At 43.4% G+C, this 22,598-nt stretch overlaps 1 protein-coding gene and 1 long non-coding RNA gene across 8 annotated transcripts in view; one reads left to right on the forward strand and one right to left on the reverse strand.

The window, feature by feature from the left end:
• Window positions 1-11,057: 11,057 nt before the first annotated feature.
• Window positions 11,058-17,225, reverse strand: LOC142424825 (uncharacterized). Its single transcript, XR_012779394.1, has 4 exons — window positions 17,106-17,225; window positions 16,709-16,820; window positions 11,539-11,653; window positions 11,058-11,382 (listed from the first exon to the last, which is right to left on the reverse strand). It is a non-coding gene; the product is annotated as an uncharacterized LOC142424825 (long non-coding RNA).
• A 2,140-nt stretch (window positions 17,226-19,365) lies between these two features.
• LOC142424834 (uncharacterized) overlaps window positions 19,366-22,598 on the forward strand; it is a 29,260-nt gene continuing 26,027 nt past the window's right edge. For 5 of the 7 annotated variants that reach the window (XM_075530191.1, XM_075530198.1, XM_075530197.1 and 2 more), the window contains exons 1-2: window positions 19,376-19,443; window positions 19,892-20,069. The gene's annotated coding sequence lies outside the window, so the exon portion shown is untranslated. Of the gene's footprint in view, window positions 19,444-19,508; window positions 20,070-22,598 lie in introns of those variants that run through there. The other 2 variants (XM_075530195.1, XM_075530194.1) reach the window with 2 other exon arrangements.

The raw sequence follows: 22,598 nt of genomic DNA on the forward strand, positions 1-22,598 counted from the left end.
GTCCATAAGTCCGATATTAGCCTATAAGTTGGATACCAGTCTATAAATTCCTCTTCAGACTCATGAAACACATGAAATGATGCCAAATGCAGGAAGATCACAGAATATTAGTGGAAAGTTTTGTGGATACAATGGCAGTGTAAGCATTTCAGATCTTGCATCAGTCTCCACGTGGCTCCTCTAGCTCCATGTGTCTTGTCATTAAAAACACAAGACAGAGAGAGAGAGAGAGAGAGAGAGAGAGAGAGAGAGAGAGAGAGAGAGAGAGAGTGTGTGTGTGTGTGTGTGTGTGTGTACCTGGCCTCCTGTGAGCTATTTATCTCTGTGTCTCCTCCGAATAAGTTCATCAACCTGCTATCTGATTGACAGGCTAGATTCCACCCCTTTGTAAATTGACACCAGTTTAGGTAGCTACCACAGACCAACCTTGTCAACTTGACACTTTTACACAACTCTTTAACCACACAGAATTCTTAACAAAACAATCTCATATCTGTACCTGACAGGATGAAGCTAAAAAGAATACAAGTCAATATGCGCCAAAGCATAATATTGTATCAGTGAACAACACAACAAGATTCTATGCCTAACAATTGCAGTTAAGTAACACACCTCAATCCTATAATCCTATAAATATATTACCCCACCTATGAAAGTTTGTAAGCCTTTATCTCCTATTTTGGGTGTCCAATATCTGCTGTCCACTTACATCAACCCAATGCTCTGAGGAGAGAATCATATTCTTTGATGTGAAGCATCTTAATTCCAATGGGAATCTGTGACATCCACATCCATAAGCAAAGTCAAACCAGGACAGCCCACATATAAAGTCAGCAGCAATATGCACCAGTTTATAGGCTTAAATATCTCCTTTTCATCTGGTTGGGCTGGGTCAATTCAATGTGGACTGCCTCACTTGTCCTTAACAGGGTGCCCATTGTTCGCCTTGACTTTAGACCATGGACCCATCATCAATTCTAAACAACCCCAGTCCCCTCGGGCTAGGTCATAACATAGGCTCAGGTTCCACACACCTCTATAGACTTCTGACCAGCCAACCCACTCTTGTCTATACTTCCCATCCTGAAAAAACTGCTGGAAAATATCAAACACACAATAACCCAGAGCCTCTCTTCTCATCAGCACTTCATCTATTGGTGCTGCTATTGTTGATATTAGCTTTTCAACTTCACACCATAGGTTAGTGATAGACTGATCCATGCCTTTAGGGGTCAAGACAGCATTATCAGTGCTATTAAACCTAGTCAGGCTGGAGAACCCATTTGAGAAACTCATATTTATGGTTTTGTTTCTCCACAACCACACCTGATACCAACTGTGTTAGGCAGGATTCTCTAGAGAAACAAAGCCAGGACACTTAAGATTTTATATATACACATAAAATCCATATATAGAGATAGATTTATACAGCACTAAGGAATATAACAATTAATTAGTCCACACAGCAGTACAGAGGGCTCAGTGTGTTTTAAATTATGTGTGCAAGTGTGGGTAAACTAGAGAAACAAATCTACAGAAACTCATATGTATAAGAGAGTTTTAAATAAAGGGTAAGTGTATATTAAGAAAACATCCCAACCCAGTGCTGTCCAAACCTGTAAGTCCAACATTCGCCCATTTGTCCAACACCAATCTACAAAGTCTTCCTCAATCTCACAAAACACATGCAATGATGCTGACTGCAGTAGGAAAGCTGAAATCAGTGAGTGTGTAAGCATCTCAGCACTAATAGGGGTCTCTGCATGGCTGCTCCTACACCCAGGGCTGCACCGGGGTAGGTCCATGTGGCTTCTCCTCAGGGATGTCTTGCAGGAAGTAAGCCTTGCCAGCTGAAGCAGGGAACTGACTAAGGCACATGCACCCTGGTCCAATCATCAGAAAACACGAGACCCAAGAACTCAAAAGGCAAGACTCACTGAGTCATTTATCTCTATACCCTTCAATTAATTCCACATGTGTTTATTGGCCAGGTTGGCACAATCAACCTCAACTATCTCAATATGTATGATATGTATGATGTTAGGTGTAAGTCTATTAATGTCTGGAAATTATATGTGGCTAAAGAATTACATACAGGTGCCAAGTTGACAAGTGGTAGACAGTGATAGGTAAGTCTATTGTGACAAAAAAAACATGTCAGATTAATTGGGTTGCAGTTTGATTGGAGGGGAAAGAGAACAATGGTTCGCAAGGCCCACCCCTCTCTCTCTTGCTCTCTGGTGATCTGACCAGTGTGCATCTGCTTTAGCTAGTTCTCTGCCTCAACTTTTAAGCTACAGTACTTGTGGGACAGCCAACCCATGGATTATGTTGCTAGAGATTGCAATTCCTTTGAGATCTGCTTTGAAACACTGCTATTGTGTACATTGCTTGAGCTTGAAGCTGGTGGATCTTGTCGTCTTGCTTGAGTTCAATATTCCATCGGGGCCTGTTTTACTACATTCCTCAGCTGCTGACTGTTTGTGCCTACCCTGCTGTTTCCTGCTGAGTGAGGATTCTGCCTGCTTTGTTTGAGGGAGGACTCAGCTGTCAGCTTCCTTGACCTTGGACGCAGCACCTCTGTGAGTTGAAGGACTTTTAGTATATTAACTGTTCCAAGGAAGTGAGTTTATCTGAGCCTTCTGTGCTACTCTGAGGGCTAATTAGCTGTTATATTCTTTGTGCTGTATAAATCTTTCTCTCTGTGTGTGTGTGTATTCATACGCGTCTTGTTTCTCTAAAGAACCTTGCCTAATACGCTGTATTTTTTTTAGCCCATACTAGTGCCCTTATTAGGGCAACTATGTCAGCTTTTTGAGTGGAGCTCCTGTGAGGGAAAGCCTGAGACTAAATGACCTGCATGCCTGGTTCCATTGAGGACAAAACTGCTTCACAGTAGGTGTACAATACCTTATCTGGCACCTTCACGTGGATAACAGTGAGGTCTCGTCAGATTGTTTGAACAGTGTCTTCCATGCAGAGGTTTTTCTAGGTCTGCATCTGGACAATAGTTGTGCACCAATAGGGCAGATGGTGCTTGGCTAATCCAGATGGATTCGTTTCTGCACAATTAAATAGACTGCCTGCAGATGGTGCAAGTTCACCATTTTCTCACTGGCGGGGCAGTCTCTGGCTGCTGCAAGCTGTCCTGTAATAGATATTCTTCTGACAGGGGACAGGGTAGTAAGGTGCATGCAGGGGCCGCAGGCAGGGACAGTTTGAGGTGTGGCCCTTCAAGGGATATTATATCATGGAGTTTTGGGATGCGATCTCCCCTGAAGAGGGGTGAGGGACAGTCAGAAGGTTTTATGAAGGGGTGAGTGACTGTGTTGTTCCCCAGGTTGACTGACCTATTTGTAGCCCAGGTGCAGGTAGAAGTGTTTCTTGCAGTCCCTTGGATGGAAATCTTGTCGTTGAACATTGTTTTTGTTAAAATTGAAAATGTAGCTCCATTGTTGGCTAAAAGCTGACAGATTTTCCCTCACCTGTAAGGTGAAGCTGGGCTTCTGGGGCCTAAGTTTAGAAAAGCCCTGACCGCATCAGTCTTCTTCTAAGCTAAGTGCAGCACAGGATAGATGGATGGGGACTTTCTTTGTTTTCTGAGGGCGTTCATTTCTCCAATGTCCTTCATTTTTATAATAGGCACCATGGTTTTTGCCCATGGGCATAAATGTTTCTCCCATGATGGGGTGTCAACCATGATAGGCTTGTCTCTCTTGTTAGGCTGCTACAACTGCCTTTGTTCTGGCTTTACTCTTTGGATCATCTCTGTTGACAAATACCTTTTGGGCTACTTCTTTTTTTTATTTTAAATCATTTTATTGGGGCCTCTTACAATTCTTATCACAATCCATACATACATCCATTGTGTCAAGCACATATGTACATTTGTTGCCATCATCATTCTCAAAGCATTTGCCTTCAACTTGAACCCTTAATATTGGCTGCTCATTTCCCCCTCCCTCCCCACTCCCCCCTACCTCATGAACTCTTCATAATTCATAAATTATTATTATTTTGTCATAAGTTACACTGTCCGACTTGGGCTACTTCTAATAGCTGGGGAAAATCTATGACACTGTGCCCTGTAACAGTAACAGGCAGGTCACCCCCAGGTCAGAAACGGAAAATTTAAAAATTGCAGCCTGGAACAGGTGTAGCCCAGCCCAGGATGTTTGCACTCCAAGAAGCAGCCTAGCCTACCTACACTATCGGTTGGCAGACCACTAGGGACAAACTGACCTTAAATGTAGAACTTGCTTTGTTAGACTTAAAAACTGTTTTGTTTCACTTTCCTGAGAATGTTTTACCAGTTTCACACAAGAACTTGCCTTCCCCCTCCCCTTGCTTGGCAAGACGCCCCCCACAAAAGTACAATACCTCTGCTTTAATGCTGTTCAGGGCTCTCACCTTACAGACTGAGCCTGTGTCAGTTCCGGGTGAGGGCCCAGATTCGAATCTGTCTGAATAAAGCTTTACTGTTTCCATCTCTGTTTCAGTGAGTGGTCTGGGTGAGGGTCTCGCTCACTAACAAAATCATTCTTTTAAACCCGTCTAACTTTGGGAGCTTTCTCTTGGTAGCTGGTGCAGATTGAGTAACAAAGGCCAATGTTACAGTTCTGTTATTTTCAGAGCCCTCGGGGTCTATAGGAGTGTAAGTACCGTAAACCTCCCAGAGCCGTTCTAAAAGGGCAGCCAGGGATTCCTGCAGCCTCCGAAAAAAACATTTCTTGTGAGGGGAGGCCAGATGCTCAGACATTCTCCCAGAGTGTGATCAGTTGCCAGACTATATGGCAGGCCCTCCTCACTGCTCTTAAAGATAATGGATGCCTGCAGCCATCTATTTGGTTCCAGTAGGTGGGGTTTACACCCTACTGATAATGGTTCCTATGGAGACCTAGGGAATAGGTCAAAGTTAAGCCACCATCCTAAACCTAGGATCTGCCCATTTTGTCACATGTATAACCCCAATCCCTCCTCTTCCTATTGCATGTATGTCCCTAGACCACCCCCCTCTCATTACTGTATTACCTATAGGACAGCCCCTTCCAGTGACTTATGTCCTCACCTGTAATTAGGGGGCTTGCATGTCCCCAGAGAATATAAAAGGAGCCTGGGCTAGCATTAAATCTCTCTTTCCCTCCCCGTGGACCATCAGCGGGGCTGAGGTGAACATCCTACTATGAATCGTAACTGACTCCACTTATTTCAATACTTCACTTCTATCTCTCATGCTCTCTATAACTTTACTATGATCTTTACTTATTATTGCTGTATAATTGCACCTACCGGACCCATAATGATGTGTTAGGGGCTGGCTTCCCCTGACAGTTTCTAACTTTAGACAAATCTGTGGGGCATCTAGTGGTTCGTTTCATCCCGGCTAGTAGATACCGGTGTCAAGTGTCCAGAGCATGGATGCCCTCTGAAGTATTTGGGTCACATCTGGCTCTATTCTGTGGAAATACATCCTCCAGTTGGTCCTGATTTTTCGCTGTGGTCCCACCTACCCACCCCCTATGGGGCCTATAATTTCCTTCTGTGATTCCTGACAAATGTGACTTCATTCTTCTGCTGTAAAGAAGACAATTAGTAATTCATATCCATCGTCCCAAGTGGGGCGGTGGGGTTGGAACACAGACTCTAAGACACTAATTAGGGCCTGTGGTTTATCTGAAAACGGCAGATGATGGTTTTTCCAATTGTATAATTTGCAGGTTAAAAAAGGGATATAAACAAAAAAGGATCAGTCTTTTAGGCCCCCTGGGCTCTGCCTCTTGCAGGGGCAGAATGGGGACATTGTGAGGGGCCAACTATGGGTGTGTAGAGGAGACAAGCCTGGTCTTTTGATTCCAAAGGAGTCCATGGAGTGATCCCTCCTTACAAGGGTTTAACATGAGGTAGGGGAAGGTCAGACTCCTCAGGAAGTGTAGGGTAAACTGCCCTGGGGGCTGGCTCCTTGGGGCAGCACTACGTGCCACACTACCCTTAGTGTTTAACAAAGGCCCTGAGTCGGAGCAACCAAGTGGTTCAGGGGACTAGCACCCATGTGATCAAGCACTATGGGACGAAAAACAATGAGGCCCCAAAACATGAAGGAGAGCCAGCAGGAGGTTCTGGAGAGGAGTCCACTCCACCAGGGCAGCCACTGCTAATCCAAGCGCTAAAAACAATACAAGGGAAAACAACAATGGGACAAGGAAGGAGACAGGACAATCACGAAGGGACCATTGGAAAACACCAAAACAGCATCATAACAGCCAGACTCTTCAAGGGAACTCTCATTAAAGAGTATACCTTAGAGAGGTAAGACTGCAGGTTGTCCTCCATCACCCTCTCCCCATCCCAAATCCTGATGGACTAGTCTCAAAACAGAGAGAAAACAGGTCTTTACATCGGGAGGTGAACCAGGAAGACTCCAAATAAAGATTTGGGGTGAGCGTTCCTGGGCAGCTCCTGGTGTTCTCCTTGCTGGGGACAGCCTTCTGGTTGAGACTATATTCCAAACAGCATAGAATTTCCTCATTGGGCTTCCAAAATGTTGCATGTTGGGAGAAATTAATAACCACTATAATGCCACAGATGTGCAAATTGGGAGTCCTTATTATACCCAGGACCATTGGGAGGACTCCTGTCTCTCTCAAAAATTCCCCGAGGATCCGAACAATATTCTGGCAGGGGTTATAAGGACAAAACCACAGCTGGTTTGGTAGCAGGACAGTGGGTAAGTGGGGGGGGGGGGTGTTGAGGGGTTAACATTCTGCCTGGTCTTGGCAAAAGGGACTCCATTTTGAATCCGGTGCCTTCAGCTTGGCTCTCAGAATTCACCTCTCATAGACCTCCCTTTCACTGACCTCCCTCTCACTGATCTCCCCCTACCCTGCTCAACCTTCAAATTCCTGGAGCCGGCTCCTCCCTGAGCCAGAATGTTTTCTGAAGATATGCACACTCCACTCTTGCCATCCTTGGCATATAGATAAGGCCAAAGACCTCCCTTCTGAAGCACCTGTGTGCACAGATCCTTCCCAGCTTGGACCCTTCCCAGCTGTGTCTGCCAGCAGGGGTATAAAAACCACAGCCTAAATTTCCCAAAGCACGGTTTCAATAGCTCAATTCCCTGAGTTGCTGAATCTTCCCGCAAGCCTCCCAATAAAGCCTGCTCCTGAATTTTGCCGATTGGATCTTTGGTTCTGTTTCATGCCCCAAAATTCCTTACACATCCTTTCCAGCAAGCTCTTTAGAAAAGCTAAGTGTTAATCTTTGCCTAACTTTGTGAGGCATGTGAAATTGGGGTAAAGGACAAAAGGGAACATTTGGAGAACAGGGGGATGTTGATATTTGGGTAATAATATACTGTGAAACACATCTTGGGGAAGTGGGGAGAGAGAGGTTACATGCTTTACGGACGTGAAATGCCTGGACAGCCTTGAATTTTAAAAAATGGGACCACACGAATGAAGCCTTGGAGAGGTTGTTACAGTAGTACCAAGAATTTGTGCCTGGGCACTATCACAGGATTCGCTGTGAGACAAGATAGAGGGGTTTATCTCAGGGTCACTGCTATAGAGAATTTCTAACTAAATGTGTTAGTCTAGGTGGACTAGAGAATCAAATCCAGAGACACTCATATAGCAAAGAGTAATTGTATCTTAAGAAAACACCCCAGCCTTATCCAGATCATGTCCATAACTGATATTAGTCGATATGTCCAATACCAGTTCACAAGTTCTTCTTCCGACACATGCAACACATTTAGCAACCACAGTGGGCTTCTGACGGAGGTAATGCTGTCTCCTGATTGAAGACTTGTGTGCATATTGAGAGGTTGGAGATGGAGGCACAGAATGGAGACAGAATTTAGGCAGGAGTGTGAATTTAAGAAAGATTTTATTGAGGCATTGAAAGAACTCCCAGGAGGGAAGGAGGAACAGAGAAAGGAACAGGGACATCTTGAGCCCCCAGGCAGATTCCAAGACCCAACTAGTTAGGCCAGGGAACTGGCACCTGGCAGTGAGGCAGTGGGACATATATAGGGCTTGAGCCAAGGACGTATGTACTGATAAGGGGAAGGAAGGCCTTCTGGTGCTGCAGTTGCAGGGTCTGAGTCAGGATGTGGTTGGTGAGTAAATCATCTTGGAATGCTGACGGAAGGGGCTGTAAAGACCTGTCCTGGAGAGATAAGCTCCTTGGAATGCTGGCTCCAGGGACTGTACAGTCAAGCTCTCGCCTTGAGAGGCAGGGGGAAGAGGCCATACACCCTAGCAGGTTATCTTTTGGGAGAGCTGGGGGAAGCCACTGCATGGTCCATACCGGCCCAAACACATGTGATATGTTATCTTTGCTTTTGGTGAGGATTGAGTTTGGGAGAACTGACTCATAGTGGGGTGGCTCTCAAGCCTGGCCACACAGTATAATCACCTATGACAGAGCTTTTAAAAACCACAGCAGTCCAGACCACAGTCAAAATCCATTAAATTTCTGAGATGAGAGCTAGGTGATTCCTAAAAGTAGTTCATATGAAGAAGATTAGGCTGTCTGCTTGTGGGGAAGCAGCCACTGTAAACCTCATGAATAGCAGCCGAACTCTGTCAGATGTAGTGCCAAAAATGAAGCCTCAGTTCAGAACTCAACTTGTTGCCATCGAGTTTATGTCAACTTTTAGTGACTTTATAGGACAGGATAGAACTGTCTCTCTGTGTTTACCAGACTGTAACCCTTTATGGGAGTAGAAAGCCTTGTCTTTCTCCTAAGGAATGATTGGTGCTTTAAAAATGCTAATTAGTAGTTAGTAGACCAATGCATAACAACTACGCCACCAGTGCTCCTTCTCAGGATGGAAGGCAGTCAAAATATGGTCAGGGAAGAGCCGCCAGCTCAATGGAGAGTTGATCATAATGACGTGGATGGAATAAGTCCTTTGAGACCTTCATTTTCTGATAGAGGACTCAATATAAGAAGAAATAGTGACAATAATCTCATCATTGAAACTCAGAATTATGAAGTATTAATATAGAAAAACTAGAAGTTATCAAAAATTAAATGAAACTAATAAAGATGACTACACTAGGTGTTAGCGAGAGGAAATGGACTGATATCTGCCATTTTGAATCAGACAGTCAAATAGTGTGCTATGCTGGGAATGACACATTCCAGAGGAATGTGATAAAATACTATTTATCTGCATACAAGAAAATCCAGTCAATACAATTACTTAAATTGATGCACCAACCAGTAAAGCTGATGATGAAGAAACTGATGAATTTTACTAGCAACATAAGGTTGAAGTTGATCAAATGCAACTCTAAATGCATGGATAATTATTGGGACTGGAATTCAAAAGTTCTTGGTGATCAAAATAATGCTGGGCATTACATGATAGAATTTTACAAGACTAACAACTTCTTTATAGCAAATACTTTGTGGGCATACAGAGGAATTAAATTGACTACATCTGTGGGAAGAGAAGATGGAGAATTTCAATGTCAGCAGCTAAAATCAAGTCTGGGAGCCAACTGTGGAACAGACCACCAATTGCTCATAGGTAAGGTCAGATTGAAGCTGAAGAAAATTAAAACAAGTCCATGGATGCCAAATACAACCGTGAGTCTATCTCACCTGAATATTAACATGTCAGGAACTGATTTGACTCACTGAAAACTAATGACAGGACACCTGATGAACCATGGGATATCACCAAGAACATGAAGAAAGCAAAAGGTCATTCAAACGACAGGAAAGAAAGGATCAAACTGGATGTCAGAAGAGACTCTGAAACTTGCTTTCAATCATGGAGTAGCTAAGGCACTTCATAAGAAATGAAGTCAAAGAGCTGAACAGAAACTTTCAGAAAGCAGCCTGAGAAGTACTGTAATGAAATGTGCAAAGACCTAGAGCGAGAAAGCCAAAATGGAAGAACATGTTCACTTATATCTTAAACTCATTAATTGGGGAAAAAAAGAAATCCAAGCTTTGAGGTGCTATATTGACATATTCTATGGGGAAAATAGTGAATACAGGAAGCATGCAGTGAAGATGGAAAGAACACACATTACTCTACCAAGAAGAACTAGTTGGCATTCCACCTCTCAAGAGGTGGAATATAAACAAGAACCAACAGTACTCCCCTCCCCCGATAACAATTTGTTTCAAAGGACGCCATTGATTCTGCAGCTCCGGGAGAGGGACATATCTAATCAGAGCACACGGTAGCAGATGAAGGGGGAGGAGGAGAGAGTGGAGCACAGCCTGGCCCATCAGGCTGTGAGGATGACGTTCCCGATTAGAGCAGCCAGTCCATAGAGGACAACATGGCTGGCCCCACTATGAGACACAATGCCCCTCACTGACCAAAGGCGCTACAGGGGACAGCACCGGAGACACAGTGTGCGAATTGCACCTGATATGATCCCACCACACCGAGGCAAAGCACTGGGGGAGCAGCAGAACAGCAAGGGAATGGAGCGGCAAGGTCCCCAGGGAATGCTGAAAGTGGACTTTGGGGCCTAGTTTGAGTATCTTCCTACCTGAGGGACCATCTTCTGGCACTCTATCAGATGATGTGCTGCTGCTATTCATGATGTTTTCAGAAGCTAATGGTTCAGAGGTGGTCTGCCTCTCAATCTTTGTCCGTATGAGTCTGAAAACCCTGCTGAAGCCTGATTACCATGGGTGGTATTTGAAATACCAGCTGGTGTAGCTGCCAGCATGACACAAACCACCACAATCTGACCACCTGACAGATGAACGGTGACATCCACTCTGATTGTGCATATGCCGAAAACACTTGAAAGCAGATCCTCGAAGAGAGACGGGAATGCCAGTGTTCACTGCAGCAATGTCAACAATAATCAAACAGCTTCAATAACATTAATGTTCAACAGATGAACGTACAAACAAAATGTGGTAAACACAAGTACTGCTCTGACAGTAAAAGACATGAACTCTTTATACAGTACAGATAGAGCTTGAAGTCATCATGCCGAATGAAACAAGTCAATCTCAAAAGGGCAGATACTGTAGATCTTCACTTGTAAATAAGACAAGTAAAGGCAAATGTATAGATATCCAAGTTTATTAGTGGTCACTAGGGTCAGTGTACAGAAACTTGGGGATGGAGGGTAGGGGTGATGGTAAAACTACAAAGGTCATGGAATGTTCGCTTACAAACAGATTCTTGTAATTGCTGTCAATAAGGCTTAAAACTGTAAATAATTGAACAGGCAAAAGTTGTGAGAAAGATACACAAGGGGGCTTCAAAAGGCTGTGGGAAACTTCCATCATTTTCGAATGTATTTAGTCATCACTGGGGCTCTTTCTTGCTGCTGGTTTCTCTGCTGGCCTGCTCTTCCACCTGCATGACCAGGACAGGGGCCTTCTTGAAAGCTGGAATGACATGGTCCACTGGGGTGAGTGGTGTCCCCCAGGTCGCATACTCACTCAAGGCACAGCTGGCAACACCTGTAGTTGTCCAGGAGTCAGCAGAACCCCATCTCCACTCCCCAGCCCTGAAACCTCCAAGCCCCCTGCAACCAGCCCTACCTTGCAGGTACTTGGGAAACCTAGCTACCGTGGATTCTGTTTGCTCTCAATTTTCTCCAGGTCGTAGTCTGGCTGCTTGGCCATCTTGGGAGAGTTTAAGTCAGGTTGGCCCTTGCTGAGACAGAGAGAGAAAAGACCCAGCCAGTTCATTAACTGCCAGTCAACTTAGCAACTTATTCCTGGGCCCTTCCTCAGATAAGAAACGCAAATGCCTGCCTAGGATGCCCACATCCTGATCCACATCCAGGAGGTCCCCAAGCTTTGCCTACATCACAAAGCTGAGTGTCAGCTGTTTTTTGGACCCTATATGCTACCAAATCCTGCCAGACACCCCTCTCCACCATTTTCCCACAACCCGAAATTGCTCTGGTATTTCCTGTCAGCCCCACTACAATCCCTATGCCACAGCCCCACCTTATTCTTGAACTATCCCAACCACCTCATACCTGTTCTTCCTGCATCCACACCTGCACCCTTTCTCCAAGTACGTGCACCAGGCTCCACACTGAAGCCCCAGTGATAAACCTAATGCTGCCATGAGCATGTCACTGCTCTGCTCAACTCCCTCCAAAGGTTTCCTGAGCTCATCAGGAAGCCAGATATGAGTTCTGCGAGGTCAGTTAGCACCAGAACCTGGCGTGCTGTGCCCAGCTCCTTCTTGTCCTTTCAAATGCCCGTGCCCCTGAGGTATTTGGAAGGGAAGACAGGCCCCAGCAATTTTCCTGCACAGTCATGCTCAGCTGTAAGTCTCCCATGACCTTCATTCCACTTAGCCCATCATCAGGATGTGTTTGCACGCCTCTCGGCGGCACAGATCACAGCAGCAGCCACTGACTGCCTGGCAGACCCTGCACTGAGTCACTTAACCCTCAAGTGCAAACATCTGGCCCACTTGAGACAAACCAATAGAGGCCCAGTGAGGCTCAAAGACTTTCCCAAGGAAATCACCTAATGAATAGAAACACAAGAATTTGATTTCAGTTCTGACTGTAGGGCCTATCAGCCTACACAGACATGTTGGAGGGCTTTGGTCTCTGCACAGGAGCTGGCATCTAGAAAGTTCAGTGTGAACCTTCATGGAACGAACAAGAGCACAGGTCTCTGCACATTAATCATTCTTCAAACTCAGGCAGGAACTGCAGCAGAACTTCCCCTTGGCCGGGGGCTGTAGGAAGTCCCGTGTGGTGTGCGTATTAGCTATCCTAGCACTGCTGGATTGGGAGGTGGAGAATGAAGACGACAGTTGAGAGCAGGTGTCCTGGTAGTCTGGTGAGTTGCATGCACAAAGCCATCAGCTGGAAACCACTGACTGGAAAAGATGAGGCTTTCTACTCCAGTGAATTGTTAGTCTGGGAAACCCAGAGTCAGTTCTACCCTGTCCATATGGTCGCTGGGTCCGAGTCGCTGGCAGGGAGTTTGGAGAGTACTGTCACATATCATGCAAGCACCAGGCCAGCTGCTCAGTCCCTCACTGGCCAGAGCCACACCCACCTGGATGATCTTGAGCTACTCTACGGCCTCCTGCAGCTCCTGGATCTGGTGGCTCATGGGAACTTTTTCTAAAATCTCTTATTCAAAAACAACACCAAACCGAAAAGAACCCCCCAAACCAAGCAACACACTCAGGGAATTATTAGAAAAGGGATAAAATGATTCCAGGTGGGAAAACACAGTTGAAATAGAGTTGGCATAGTTCTAAACATAGGACAAGCTACTAGAAACTTCTTCAGAGGCAACAAAAACAGAAATTTCCCTTGGGGCAATAAGCAGGAGCAGCTCTCCCACACTAACAAATTTGCTGAAATAATGGATCCAGTTCAATTCCCTGGCTGTCTTTTACTGGCTACTTTCTTTGCATGAAAAACAATTATTGGTGGCAATTTTCTCCTGTCCCTCTTGTGGAAACCTTCCCTCCAGCTGTCTGTGCTCCAGTAAGAAAGCTTTCCTCTAGCTTCTTTCTCCAGTTAAAATAACAGTGTTTTGTAAAAATGAAAGAAACAACAGAACGGGGCATCTTTTGTAGTGGAGGGGTCTTGCCCTTCTATGGAGACTTAATAATGTTCCAAAAGAAAGACTGGCCATCACTTTGGGGGAGTTCCTACTCACCGAACCCTGTCTTTTACAGCTGGGCCCGTCTCGTTCTGCTTTTACTTTCCACCTGCCAGACTGCTGACTGATAGCCACCACACTGGGCCATCTCCTTGAGGTCCCCAGTCCTGGAAGGACTTAGCCCAGCAACCTGGAAATGCCTATCATGTCTCAGTGCGCGGTGGGTGCGCGGGAATGTCACTTCAACACCCTCAAGGCTGAGTGTGCTCCCTGCAGAGGCCCAACCAGCTGCGAAGGAGCCAGGGAGTTTCCAGACCTGTAACTTAGGTTCACCCAGCTCCTGGGGGAAGTTACTTCTCAGGCAGTTTCTGGACTGGGTTCACCCTGCACCCCCACCTCCCTGTCTAGCCCCGAGGAGAAGGTGACAAGACAGGACAAACCTCAGGAGGAAGCCCTAAAGTTTTGTTAAGGTGTACAGATTTTAACATTGGTAAAGCGGGACACCATTGAAGGAGGGTGGGGGCAGGGTATTAGGGGGTTCTTGACCAAATATTTGGTCTATATGGAGCAACAAAAATTCCCACAGAATGCAAAAATAGTATTGTAATATATATATATATATATATATATATATTTAATTTCAACGTTTAAGTACAATTTACAAATGTAATACATTTTAAAAATTATGTATAGTATTTTATTCTTTAGCATCTTTCTCATTTGAGTGAATTTTTTTAGCAGATTGTTGTCGTTGTTTAAAAGGCCATGGAATTTTCAAAGAAGTTGTTAAATTATATTTCACACATAAAATGGCTTTCAAAGTCTCAACACTTAATTGTGATTTTTCTGATGTCCACACTTTATTTACCATAGGAAAAAAACGCGTTCAGTCACAGCATTAGTTCCTGGTAAGGACAGCGCGTATTCCACAATTTTTAGTGCATTATTGTATGGAACATGGTTTGTTTCAAAATCATGAAATATTTCTAACCATTGGTTCTCTATTGTGATTTTTGTTGATGCCCAGATTTAACCTTTTCCTTATTAATACATTTCATGATATCTGCACGATTTATTGCACCTTGTTCTTCTAGCTGGCTTATACTATTACGGATAGTTAATGGAAGAAAATTATTTTCTAACCGCTCCTGACACTGAAATTTCAAATTATTAACTTCATTTGCTACTATGATTACAAAAATTTTGTCACCTTCAATAAGTTTTATAGCATTCTGAAAAAGAGCTGCTTGAATATGTACAAACTCAACCCAAATTTTTTAAGATTCTTTTTCAAAAAAACTATTCTAAAATTCTAGGACAGTTATCCTGTGATAGAAAGTAGGATTTCAAAGGATCGTATATTTTCAAAATTCTTTCGACAGCTGGCAAAAAAGCTAACCAGCGCGTTTTACTGTATACATAGTGCTGATATTCAACTTCCGCAGTTTCACAAAATTCTTTAAGCATTCCAACGCACACAGTGTATACATAGAATAAGAATATATTTTAATAACAATATTTTCCACATTTACGGGCAACCAATTAGCAGCTGTTTGAATGGCGCTATGTACTATGTGTGCTGCACAACCAACACCAATAATTTGATTAAAGTTTTTGTTTAATTTATAAAAAATGTTATTTGTACCTCTTCTTGCTTTTCCTCCAAAATTTGCGTTTGTGCTGCCTGCACAATATGCAATTATTTTATGTTTAAAATTTTTTTTCAAAATATTAATGGAACTGAAAATTATTTCAGAAGTTTGACCAGGCACAGAAACAAAATCTAAAATTCTAATTTTTATTCCAGTTTTGGAATAAAAAAATCTAATAATGGTTTGAAATAATTTTAAATCTTTATGATTAGATGTGTCAGAATATATGGATATAAAACTAATTTTTCTAGATTTTTGTTTAATTCTCAAAATGCAGATGGGGAAAGCACATTACACAGAATTGCCTTGGATTTTCTTCTAGCAAAGGCAAACATTTGGTTGATTAACTTTTTGACAACTTGTGATGTACAGGCCACAGATCTGAATGATTGTGATTAATAGGCATGAAAAGACCTAAGTCCTTCTGCTAATGCTAATTTCTTTTCTTCGTCTCCATAAGTTGTTTTCTGAAAAATTTCCCATATTTTGGAGGAAGATGCAGCAGTATGTTGTATGTTTCTGTGTCTCCAAGTGCTCTGAAATACCATTCTTCTCGCCGTGCCAAACAGAAAATTCACCATTACATTTCCCACATTTTACCATGTAATCGCTGTTTTTTTAAAATGAAAGGAAATCCACTTCTTAGATCATTTAATTTGCATCCTCTTTTCTTACTCATGTTAAAAACAAAAAAATAACTTACAATTATATTATAAATTATATACATATTGCTTAAAAACAAAGCAAGAAGGTACTTAATTACATGAACACATTTTATTGTTAGTTTATAGATTAACTTGAGAAAGTAACTATATTATTTAAATTATTTAAATTTTAATCCTATATTTCTTTCTAAATAACAATACTAACTTGTATCATTTTTTCTCTGAATTTGCCATAAACACAAGTCGTGTCACTTTCAAGGCCAGCGCTAGCATTTTTGCCGCCACTATAAAATATAAGTAATACGGGCACTGTGCTAAATTCAAGAAAATGTATGTATTTATGAACTAAATTAATAAAATTATCCAGCTAAATTATCTGAATGGCTGATTTGTTGACATCACTTGTTTAACTAGCACGCAGTACGATTGTATCTTCTAAGAGACAGTTACAAAATGTTTTCCTCGATGCCAACGCCCTAAAATGCCATTGTTCATTAAACCCAAACAATGGTGGCGAATTCCAACAACTGATCAACAATGAGAACTTTGATAAGCAGTTCTCGATAATCAGTGCTCAACAATTATTTGTTATTATTAAAGTTTAACGTTATAAAATTTAAAAATAATATAAAACTCATATCCTGGCGAAATAGCCACATGGCAGCCGAAAACAGTATATTCCAATTTTCCCGCCTCTCCCTAGTTTGTCTGCATTCTTTCCAAAAATCGGGACTTTTTTAAAACGCCGCGGGTCAATTTGTTAAAAATCGGGGCTGTCCCGCCAAAAGCAGGGCGTCTGGTCACCTTAGCGTTGGGCCCCAGCTGCAGCCACTCGCTTCCTGATCGCATTCATCCTTCGTGGTGAGAGAAGCACCTGTGAGCTGCAGACGTGCAGAGTCTCCGGGAGGGGGCGCCGCTGTGCGAGAGGAAACAAGGAGGGGGAGGAAGGGAGACCTGCAAGGCGATGAGGGAACCCCGACGCCCAAAGCGCCAGTCTGGGATCCCCCTTTCTCCAGCAGAGAGTCTCCCCACAAAGCCCCACCAATCCCAACACTGGGGGATGGGACCAGTCTCTGGGACACCCCACCACATCCCAACACACTGCTGCTCGGGGAGGGGGAGGGGGGGAAGGGCGCTTGCACCCCAGCCAGGCTGCTGTGTGCACCAGGGTCACCCCAGCTGGTCACGGAGCGACCCCCACCTGGGCGCGCCCACTACACACGGCTCCGGCTGCTGGCGCTCCTCTGGCCCACGCCCCGGCATGGCAAGTAAGACTCCCACTCCGACCCTCACTTCCGGCTAGGACACCGCCACTTCCGGCCCATCTCAGCGTGACCCGGAATGGGAGGAGCACAGTCATGAAACCATGTAAGTGAAAAATCAGTGCGAAGATAAGACTTCATTAAGCATAGGCATTTCGGAAAACACGTATCGTCCGTGATGTGGAAGAGATTAATATGACATAAACGGCAGTGCCTAAATTCCCACCACCATATTTGAAAGTTTGTTCTTCATAATACTGACCATCCAGGAAGGGATTCCAATGAATTATAAATAATACAATGTGTAGGTCTTAGAAAAAACAAACACCCAGATTCTTATCCTGACAAACGGTTAGATTATTATCAGATGTATGATCAAAGTCACATACCTCAGTGACTGAGCTAAAGGCATCAGCCTCCCTATGATACACTGAATATCCACGCCACAAAGGGTGACACCTGAGTCACTTTGATCATGGATCAGGATATCATTCTCTTACAACCAGAACCTGACAGCTGTGCTCAGGGTCACGCAAAACAATTGACAACGTACTTCTACCATATCAACACAATTTTAATGTTACACAAAAGAAACACTATTTTCTTCATCTCTGGGATATTCAAGTAAGCTTTAACTTCCATGTGGTGTTGATCCATGTCTGAGACTGAGAAAATAAACCACTACCATCACCTGTCTAGTTTTGGACTATTTTTTAAGGACACTACCTGCTGTGGTAAATATGAAACCGTATGTTCTATAAAATGGAAAAAACAAAAGCCTAAGGAGCTTTCACTCTGCTCTCTATGGTTCTATGAGTCAGGAATCATACAAAAGTTCTGATTTATTGTTCTCCTTTTAATTACATTTTCTTAATCCATATAAGTAAAAACCTTGGAGCGTTTGTGTATTTGCAAACCAGAGGCAAATACAAGAGATACATCGCTTCAACCATGGTGCTTGGTAACCTAGAGGGGCAGCAAACAAGAGGAAAACTTTTTAGATGGACAAAGGCTGAAACAACGGGCCCACATAAAAGAACAATTATGAGGATGGTGTATGTGATTTGGAGGTAGCTTAGTGACACCTAACAACCACCTCCCTTGTACAGGGATTCTACTATGTACAATAAGTATTGAAATGTTAGAGTGTTTCTTTTTTAAATAAGCAGTAAAGTAATAATCATTCCCGAATCATTGTTGAAAATACATAATCATGGTTTTAATATATATATACCTCCACGATGAATCAATAGTCAAGGACACAATTGAACAATAGTAGATTTGTATGAGAAACTATATTTATCTATTATGTTAATGCATTAGAAACTTTATAATAAAATTTTAAGGCTACAGGGAATATGGGGTAAATTATTTATAAAATACACTACAACAGGTGTACACAATACTGGTGTATTAACAGTGAAGTACCATATTTGATGATTACATAACTCTATTGGTTTAGGAGAGTGATTAGATCATACATCTGAGCAGTTTATCTTTAGATTTGTGGAAATGGATGGATTGAGTTAGAGAGCACCTATCCCCACCTTTGAGTTCATACTTTAACTTGACTAAGAAGGATTATTACCAGGGAGGCAAGGATCTTCAATATTAGAAAAACCAACCACATAAATAGGACAAAGAATAAGAACCATATGATCATATTCATAGATGCAGAAGAGGCATTTGATAATATCTAACACCCATTCCTGATTTAAAAACAAACACTCAATAACATAGAAACAGAAAGGAGACACCTCAACACGTGAAATGTATTAAAGGAAACACAGTCCCCAAAGGACAATTAGTTGAATGGAACTTGCTGAAAAGAAGACACTTATTCACATAGAAAGGTTTCATCAAAAGAGCAATACAGTGACAAAATAACAATCTGTGGATTATCAAGGGCTCATGAGGGAGGGGGGACCAGGAAGGGAGGGGGAAAAAGTTCCCACTTGGGAAGCAGGCCTTCCACCCACCACTTTTCTTTCAGCTTGTCTGTGTGTCTGGGCTTGTGTGTTGTTGTGATTCAAATGCAAGCAGGGCCACCCAAAGAGAACAGGTTTCAGCAGGGTTTCCAGACTAAGAATGAAGGAATCCATTGCCACCCAGGGCCCTGAGCCTCACCTCCAGGCCCCGCCCTCCCCAACTCTCCCATTATCTCCAGGCCCCGCCCCTTCGCACAGGCCCCGCCCCTCCCCTCGTGATGCGATTTCCTGCGGACCCCACTTCCTCCGCCTGAGAAGATCCGAGTGAGCGTCCCACGTGTTTCTACGGGTGAGTGGGTTTCGTGTTTCTGTGCTGGGCCCAGGTGCGGAGTCCCCGCAGGCCTGGCTCCCCAGCTGTGTCCGGGGTCCTGCGGACGTTACGCTTCCCGCACCCCGTCCGCCAGTGTTCCAGGTCGCCGCCAGCCCCTGGGACATTTCCAGTGAAATCCTTTCGGAGCTGGCTACAGGCCTCTGCCCTGGGCCCGGGAGTCCTCTGGCCGCTTTTCTTGCTCAGAGCTCCGCCTGCACCCTCACCCCTCCCTCCCGAAAGGCGTGGGTTCTTCCTGGGGCCGGTCCTTTCCGTGTCAGGTCACGGGCCTGAGAGCATGGGGACCCCAGAGTGGCCTTACTAAGAGTTTCACTTCTCAGCACCTTGCTTTGCAAAATGGTACCATCGCAGCACGGTCCCAAATCCCCGCATAGTTTAAGTCCTCACAGAGATTGCAATCTCCCCACAGAGTAAACCTCCATTGAGTGCTTTCTGCCCGGGAAGCAAGATCGTAGCTAATATGACCGCCAGGCAGAGGGGGCTTTGGAGTGCGGCCAGCTCCAGAAAAACTTTTCATTTGGTCCCTTTCGGTGTGGACCTGAGTAATCTTGAGACCTGCATAGAAGTTTCTTGGAACCAATTTCTAAGTATGTTAATTCTTTTTTCCTTTTGAATTATTTTTTTCATATGTTAACTGTTTCTCCTATTTGTTTAAATTTACTGTGTAAGAACTGTGTCCGACTAATAGCTCCTCATTTTAAAAATGTGTCATAATTATTTCTAATACAAGATAACATCCAGATATATAACTCTTACATATCTTAAGATAGGATCTTATTAACATATGCTACCATTTTCTCTATGCCCCACTGCATGGTAATGCTTCAATGTGCTAGCCTTTTATCTAAGTGTTCTTGATAGAGGCTTGTGGGACCCACTGCACTACAGTGGATTCTGGGAGTGATGCCATAGCACCTTAAACTCCTCCTTATTGTTTCTAGAATATAATCCACGTGTTACCAGATGGCCGCCTCATGTGACACACCTGCTTTCATTTCATGAAGCTGCCAGGCAGTCCTGTAACCACTGGAGCAGGAGGGCTTCTTCACAGACTAATTTAGATAGGCCACACTGACATGTTTTTCATTATAGACATGGTGATTCTTTATGGGAATTATTTTTGTTCTTTTGATTTGGTCATATTTTCAACATGACATCCATGTGCATACATAGACATGCATATGTGATCATGTTCAATTTCCCCTTTGGTTAGGTGCCATGGAGGTAAGTCCATCTCGTGGCTACGTCACGTGTTACAGAACAGAACAGTTCCATTGTGTTTCTGGAGCATCATATTGGTGGAAGCAGATCGCCTGTTCTTCCACAGTAATGCAGGCTGTTTACCCCTTGAAGCCTCAGGGGGGCAGTCTAGTGCAAGCTTTTTGTGCCACCTGGAAACATTCATTGTCCCTGACCCACCAAAACAAACTCACTGCCACAAAGTCAATTCTGACTCATAGCGTTCCCCTGTAGGTGTCTAAGATTAAAATCTACACAGGAGCAACCAGCCTCGTTTTCCTCTTGCAGATGTGCTGGTGGGGTTGGAACTGCCAGCCTTGAGGGTAGCAAATGAAGCTAGAATCCATTTCTTTCCCCTTAGAAATGAACCAAATCAAGCAGATGCCATCAGATCTGCACCAACTCCTGCAGACTCCATGTGAGTCAGAGCACAGGGATGCTGCGGAGGGGTTTCAGTGACTGGTTTCTCAAAGTGCATTACCCAGGCTTCCTTCCCTGGAGACTCTTGAGTAGACACAAACTTCCAGTCTCTCCATGAACACCTATCCATGGTAACCATCTATAATGCTCAGGGACATCAAAAACAAAGCAAGGTACACATCTGTGCATATACACACACTTTGAAAAGCCAGAACCTATATAATTTGGAAATCTTTCAGAGAAGGAAAACTCAAAACTATAAAGTAAAGTTGAATTTCGAACTATAACATGAGAAACCACACAGTTGAATTTGTAAAATATGCAGGTCCCAGAAAAATAAAGTCATTCTGTTAATTTTCACCTATCAAGTTTTTATATGAATCATACAGATATACTGTAACCAAACTGGACTTTTTACAGTAGCTGGAGAATAAAATTAATATCAACTCTAATAGATCTTCAAGAGAGATGTTATATGTAAATAGCTTAATGTCTTTCTGAGTTTTCATGGAAGATAAATAGGTATCCTAAGGATTTATAAGATGTACTGTATTTGAGGAATTAAAAAAGATTCAATACATTCTATTTAGCATAATATTGTACTGTTTAGAATAATCTCTTAGGAACAGATCTGTAGCGACTTGAAAAGGTTCATGGATAAAATCCATTATCTTTATTCCATTTTTCCATGACCTTTTTGAAAGCCCCTTGTGCATTCATGGCATGAATGATTGGCTACCAATGAGCTCCTTGTATCTCAATTAGATAATAGTTGGATAAATAGCAGTCATTTTTCCTACCATATGATTCCCCATGGTGACCATATGTGGTTTCAGAGTAAAACTATCGTCTGTAAGATTTTTCAGTGGCTAACTTCAGAAGTTGGTTGATTTTTTTCTAAGGTACTGCTACTTTGCCTTCAGTCTCCAGTCTTGTTTGATAGCTGAGCACTCAGTTGTTCACATTACTTGGGACTCCACTTAAGGACCTACATCTTGAAGTGTGAGTTCTTGCAGTCAGAGCCCTGTATTGCCTGTTGTGTCATGAATTAGCTTCCCTTACAAATTGGTGAGTGTTTTCTCTGGGGCTGCTTTTCTTTTTCTGTTGGTCTTTCATGTGTTACTACAATGGTACTTTATTGTATGTGGAATATATCAACAAAAGCACCCCTTTGTCACAGTGGGTTAAACATTGGGCTGCTGCCCGCAAGGGCAGCTGTACAAACTCGGCAGACATGCGCAGAAGATGAGTCTGCCTGCTCCAGTAAAGATGTACAGGCGTGGGAGTCCCATAGGGAGTTCTACTCTGTCTGATAGCTCTGCTGTGAGTTGGACCAGATGTGGTGGCAGGCAGTCATGTGTGGACAAGTCCATGGCTTGTTCTTGACCACTTATTGGCTATTTGAGACTAAATACAGTTAGATTCACATTTTTGTGCACTCTTTTGTGAAGTGCAAA

This window comes from Tenrec ecaudatus, chromosome 13 (genome assembly GCF_050624435.1).
Source record: "Tenrec ecaudatus isolate mTenEca1 chromosome 13, mTenEca1.hap1, whole genome shotgun sequence".
NCBI classification, from domain to species: Eukaryota; Metazoa; Chordata; class Mammalia; order Afrosoricida; family Tenrecidae; genus Tenrec; species Tenrec ecaudatus.